The following is a 7,357-nucleotide window of genomic DNA, read 5'->3' on the forward strand; positions in this document are numbered from 1 at the left end:
CCATGAATCAACAACAACTCAACACAAAACATTGTTCGGCTCAGTACCTCAGCACTTTCAGCATGAAGCAGTAATGCAAACAAAGCATTACGCACTCCACACAGGATTTCGGCTTCATCAATACGACAGTGGGGGGACAACCACACTTGCATAACTGGACCATACGAGAAACAGCCCTGTAAATCAACGTTACAACACAGATAACTTCTGACGTAGTTACTATGGCTGAGTAGGTGTCGTACAGAGCTTCATTGACATACAATTCTCGTAGCGGAGATAGCCTGGTATATGCACATTAGTGAATATTACAACAGAGAAAAGCAGGTACATCGTTAACACACAATTCCAAACTTTGCACTAATTGTTGCAATGTCATCAAAAGCTGTGTATATTATCATGTTAGCAAAAAGCGCACGGCACATCGTCAGTATGGCAAAGGGGGCACATTGACATTGTAGCATTAACACCTTGATACATTATCACTGCAACAGAGGAATGTCAGTCCTTTGGGTATACAGCGTAGAAAGTCTCGTTACCATGATAGAAACATGTATAACACAAGTTGACTTGCACAAATACATTCTGGCACATGATGACCAATTCATATGGGATTGACGCTGGCTTTCTTGCACACACGTGAAGAAACTAAAACAACATTACTGTCTTCAAGAAACAAGGAATAAACTGCAATATTTTGACATGTTAATATAAACAAAAATGGGAAAAAAAGGTATGTAACGGCATGGGCCCAGTCACACTTTCGCTGAAACAAGCAGAAAATCGCAACACCTCATGCAAGTCGAACTGTGCACTTCATTAGTGTGATAACAGAGGCTACATAACAAGATGATATTGTATACAGCGAACTTGGTAATCACAACAGCATCAAACACAACAAAGAAACACTGCACAATATTGTACAGAATGATCAAATATCAACCAGCATATTACGAGGAAGTTTGACAGACCCATCTAATGAAAAGTACAAGTAGTGCTCATCAACACAGAAAGGGTCCATGTCGACCACACGTGGGAGGATTCCCTGTAGGTCTGTTTGCCGTATAGGTGTTCCCAGTATAAAGGGGATATACACCTGGGTGCATTTCCTGTAGGTCTTTTTGCCGTATAGGTGTTCCCAGTATAAAGGGGATATACACCTGGGTGCATTTCCTGTAGGTCTTTTTGCCGTATAGGTGTTCCCAGTATAAAGGGGATATACACCTGGGTGCATTCCCTGTAGGTCTTTTTGCCGTATAGGTGTTCCCAGTATAAAGGGGATATACACCTGGGTGCATTCCCTGTAGGTCTTTTTGCCGTATAGGTGTTCCCAGTATAAAGGGGATATACACCTGGGTGCATTCCATGTAGGTCTTTTTGCCGTATAGGTGTTCCCAGTATAAAGGGGATATACACCTGGGTGCATTTCCTGTAGGTCTTTTTGCCGTATAGGTGTTCCCAGTATAAAGGGGATATACACCTGGGTGCATTCCCTGTAGGTCTTTTTGCCGTATAGGTGTTCCCAGTATAAAGGGGATATACACCTGGGTGCATTTCCTGTAGAGTATCGCCGATCTCGCTAAAAATCACGTGATGCTTAGCCGGACATCGGTCGAACGTGATGATGTTTGATCTTGATTTGGTATTTCATACAAATTCAATTCCGTTTTGCAATTTTTATTGAAAACAAGTTCAAATTTATAATGTAATGAAAGAAAATGCAGCTAAATTAAATTACTTGTATTAACGACATTCTGCAAAGCGTTTCATAGTCTTTTTATTTCCGTTAGACGCCATCGAGTTATTTCAAGCATATACGAGAGTGAAAGTGAAAGAGATTCAAATGACGAGAGTACAATGAGTTGGATAGATGTTTCTTCAAACCAGCTATTTTTGAACTATCCGTCTTTCTCGCCGAAGCATGATTGCTTGGCTAGATGCCGCACACGAATTCAGGAATTTGAACAGCTCTCCTGTCGAAACGCCAGTTTTGACAGGGAAGTAACGCTAGGGTAATTCAAATCGGTTTACAGCAGTATCGCGCATGGCGCGAGATTGAGCGGTATCTTACTTTCATACAGGGAATCCATCCCAGTTTTGGTCGACATAGATCCCTTCAGCCACATTAACTGTTGCAGAAAAAAACACGAAAAAGACATGTGCATAAAACGAAAGTGATGAGTCATTGAGGCTAGAAAGTAAAGAATACCGAAACTGAATTATGCACATGACAAGTGATACAAGATTATAGCAACGAAGACAACATGGATCAGTGGCAAACGGTATGGCACATACTCATTGTGATGATAAAACTGTTTTAAATATTGCATAATGGACCTGAATCTTTTATGATAACAAAGATGAACAAATGAAAAGACACATTTGACACTCAGAATAACTGGTAAATCATTCGCATAGCCACACAGACAATAACAATCGTATCATACAAAACATTGTTATTATAAAAGAAACATTATGAATATGAATATTGGCAACTTGTGCAAAGAAATAGGCGGCTAAACTTCATCAAGACTGTGAACTATAAAACCAAGCAACGACATCAAACAAATACACAATGTTTGACAGCAAAACGAATATCGCAGAGTAAACTGTCTTTTTATTCAAAACAGACAACGTCATCATTATGTAATATTAACACAACATCACAAAAGCATTATTGTAACACAAATGACTCAGTGATGACAAGAGGACGTATGACGTTGATGTTGAAATGCTAACAAGAAAATTGAAACGTTTACGACACTTCATAAAGAAAACCATATGATACATCATTACTAGAAAATAACCGTATATGCCACACAAGCAACACTAGTTTACTACTCTAACATGATTCTGCACCACCGTTACCATATAGAAAACATTTGACAACATCAGCATCTTTGACAGCAATAGTGTTAAGATAAGAAAAAAATGATGGGCAATAATTCATGACAAACAGCCTGGTATTCCAATCAATGTTCATATTCTACACAAGTACAGCATGTGTATGAACACATACACAAATCTTAGATGTGTATATATCAACAAATCTGTTACATCCTGTTGGTTAAGAGGTCAGAAACAGATAGTGTGAAGCATGTAATAAATATAGAGCCAGTTATATTATGACTGTCAGACGGGAAAGCCCAACAGACTGCTACACGATATCTAAAACAGAAACAAGTCGCACAAGGCGAAATCACTACATTTAGACAATCTGTCGATTTCACAGAATGAAATTGAAGTTTTCATCAAGACAATATAGCTTTGTCAATTTATCGTGGCAAGAAAAATCGCTGACACTTTTCACGTGAAAAAGGCTCTGAAATTGACAAGACAGTATAGCGCGGTAGATTTTGCGCTGAGCAGGAAAAGGCGCATTTTTGTATTAATTTTAAATTTCAAAGCTTGTTTTTCAATTCAAGCATAACATAATTATCTATATGTTTATGGAATCAGGAAACAATAGAGAATCAGATAAAATCATACTTCGATCGATCACTACCATTTTATTTTAATTAGTTTTTGAGATTTGTAATGATTAAACTCTTTAACTAATATACTGTTCAAAAAAAGAAACGCATAGCTTGTAATATTTGGTTAATTTAGTTATATGGCTACAAGGATATCCACCAAACTGCAGAAAATGTTTATCTGGTCGTCGACCTTTCGTCCATTGCCACAAGTGAGCTCTGCACGTGACGCATGCGTTATCAGTGGCTACAATGTCAAAATTGCTCATTTGGCGTGACCACTCGTCATGCTTCAGTGTAATCTCGTGAAACTCGGGGAATATTGAGCTCTCACCATGTCTTCCAAAACCCATAAAAGCGAATTGTTCGCCACAAAGAAATCAGACGACAATTCAGCGACGAAAGATGGCCCGATTGAGCAGAGAAGACCGCCAAATTGCATTGGGTCGTTTACAAGCAGGCCAAAGTCAAAGTGCAATCGCCAGGCACTTCCACGTGTCCCAGAGCACCATCAGTAGACTGTGGGTCAGGTTTCAAGCCACTGGCTCCGTTGCTGACTTGCCACGACCGGGAAGACCAAGGGCGACAACTGCTGCTCACGACCGCTTCATACGGCTCCGCCACCTCCGGAATCGTTTCCTGTCGGCCTCATCTTCTGTCCAGGCTCTCCCCGGGCCACACCGATTATCGGACCAGACCGTGCGGAACCGCCTGCATGAAGCTGGTTTGAGAGCTCGCAGACCTCACAGAGGAGCTGTCCTCACCCGCCGCCATCGCCAGAACCGAGTGCAGTGGGGCAACCAGCACCTTCGCTGGACCGTCCGGAATCACTGGAGACACGTGTGGTTCAGCGACGAGTCCTACTTCCTGCTCCAGCGACATGATGGTCGGAGGAGGGTCTACCAGAGAGTAAACGAACGTTACGCGCCCAACTGTGTGGATGAGGCACCCGTTCATGGTGGTGGAGGCGTCATGGTGTGGGGGGCGATCAATACCGCTGGAAGGAGCACCCTGGTGCACGTCCAAGGGCGCATAACTGCCCAGCGATACGTGGAGGAAATTCTGCGCCCACACGCCCTTCCTCTTCTGGCTGACCAGGATGCCATATTCCAGCAGGACAACGCTCGCCCGCACACAGCACGACTCACCACCCAGTTCCTCACCGACCACCATGTCCAGGTGCTTCCCTGGCCATCCACGTCGCCAGACATGAACCCGATAGAACACCTCTGGGATGAATTGGACAGACGTGTGCGCAGGCGAGAAGAAGCGCCGGCAAATCACCGCGATCTATTGCAGGCACTATTTGGCCTAGTTAAAAGGAATTCTATTTCATCCGCTGAAGCAAACTATGTCAATTTGCTGATCTTGATTGCAAAAATGTGCATAGGTATTTATAGATACGGTACCCCTTTAGAGATCGGATGTATTTTTGAAAAAGAGTTAAGTTTAAGAAAAATAATTGACTTGTGACTCGCATATATGTTGCTATCTGTGAAATTGAAATAAAGAAACGTTAGGTAACAAAAGGAGAAATGATGACGGAAGAAAATATAGGACAAAATGTATAAAATAAAAAAAATAGGTGGAGAGAGAGAAGATAGAACGAGAGGAGACAGTGAGAGAGAGAGAGGGGAGAGAGAGAGAGAGAGAGAGAGAGAGAGAGAGAGAGAGAGAGAGAGATTGGCAGACTATGGGAGAGAGGGGGAGAGAGAGACCGACAGAGTATGGGGGAGAGGAGAGAGACAGAGAGAGAGAGAGAGAGAGAGAGAGAGAGAGAGAGAGAGAGAGAGAGAGAGAGAGAGAGAGAGACGAAGCAAAAAAGAAGAACAAAGAAGAAGACAGAAAATTCCGAAGAACAAAATTCAGAAAAAAACAGACAAGTCGAAGAGAAAGAAAGTGGATGCAGAGAAAGACAGACTAGGGAGTCAGTGAGAGAGAGAGAGAGAGAGAGAGAGAGAGAGAGAGACAGAGACAGAGACAGAGAGAGAGAGAGTGAGAGAGAGAGAGAGTGAGCGAGAGAGATGTTGTGTGGACAAGTGTGAGAAAGAGAGAGAGAGAGAGGAGAGAGAGAAAGAGAGAGAGAGAGGAGAGAGAGAGAGGGTAAATGTAAATAAAAAAAAAAATAAAAACAATTGTCCATGATCTGTTTACTGTCCATTGAGTGTGAAGCTGAGAGAAAGAGTGAGACTGAAGGAAAACAATAATAACTTAATAAGAATTAAAATGATTATAAAAAAAATTTAAAAAAAAACTTCCGATATAAAAAAAAAACCGCACGCACATGTGTGATTAACAATGTCTGATCTCCTAAAAAAGAAGAGAGAAAAAAAAAGAAAGAAGAAAAAAAAAAAAAAAAAAAAAAAAAAGAGAAGAAGCGCCGGCAAATCACCGCGATCTATTGCAGGCACTTCAGGAGGAGTGGGACACCATCCCACAGCAAGATATCCGGCATCTGATCCAGTCCATGCCCAGAAGGTGCCGGGCAGTTGTTGCTGCTCAAGGCAGTCACACCCCCTACTGACTTGACAGCCTCGGCACCCAATCGTATTGATTGACTGATTGATTTGAAGATGCAAATGAACTGTGTGTGCATTCAACTGTGTCCATACCAAATTTCAAACAAATAATCTAAATATTGGATTTTCTGTTAATTTTTTCGAAAAATAAAACAAATTTGGCAAGTAGCAACTATGCGTTTCTTTTTTTTAACAGTATAATTATGTAAGCTTTAAAGCTGAAATGCAATCTCATAGTCCTGTTTCGTCGAAGATGGTTTAACTAAAATGTCAACACATTTTATCCAAACATGAGGGTGTGACAGTGCTGCCTCAACTATCACAGAAAGCCGTATATGACGTCATAAAAAATTAAACAAAAGTCTGGGGATAGAGTTCTCAGGAACTATAATGTAAGTTTCATGAAGATCGGTCCAGTTCTTTGCTCTAAATAGTTATACACAGACACAGACAAACGCACACACGTACACCACAGCCCTCGTTTCGATGCTTAGTCTATGTTAAAACATGTAGTCCAAACTTGACTAAAAGTAAAACGGCAATCAAGTTTTACATGTCAGAGATATAAACATCGTCCTAAATGCAATCTCTTTGATCTGTATAAGAAGATTGTTAAAGGATCTTCTTCTTCTTCTTCTTCTTCTTCTGCGTTCGTGGGCTGAAACTCTTACGCACACTCGTGTTTTTGCACGAGTGGAATTTAACGCATATGGCCGTTTTTATCCCGCCATTTAGGCGGCCATATGCGGCTGGGTAGTGTCGTGTTTCTATAACCCACCGAACTCTGACATGGATTACAGGATATTTTCCGTGCGCACTTGGTCTTGTGCTTGCGTGTACACACGAAGGGGGATAAGCCACAAGCAGGTCAGCACATAAGTTGACCTGAGAGATCGGACACATCTCCACACTTAACCCACCAGGCAGCCGCGGCCGGGATTCGAACCCTCGACCTTCCGATTAAGAGGCCGACGTCTTACCACCACGCCACAGCGCCCGTTAAAGGATGAAAGCAGTTATATATCCCAAATGTCACACAGCATCTATCTGTACATCATGATTGTTCAAGAATAAAAGCAAAGTTTCATTTTACATTTCACACATCTAGCTGTACATCATAATTGTTCAAGAGTAAAAGCAAAGTTTCATTTTACATTTCACACATCTTGTTGTACATAATCATTGTTCAAGAGTAAAAGCAAAGTTTCATTTTACATTTCACACAACATTAATCTGTACATCATGATTTTTCAAGAATAAAAGCAAAGCTTCATCCTACATTTCACACATCTAGCTGTACATCATAATTGTTCAAGAGTAAAAGCATAGTTTCATTTTACATTTCACACAAACATCTATCTGTACATC

This window comes from Littorina saxatilis, linkage group LG15 (genome assembly GCF_037325665.1).
Source record: "Littorina saxatilis isolate snail1 linkage group LG15, US_GU_Lsax_2.0, whole genome shotgun sequence".
Taxonomy (NCBI): domain Eukaryota; kingdom Metazoa; phylum Mollusca; class Gastropoda; order Littorinimorpha; family Littorinidae; genus Littorina; species Littorina saxatilis.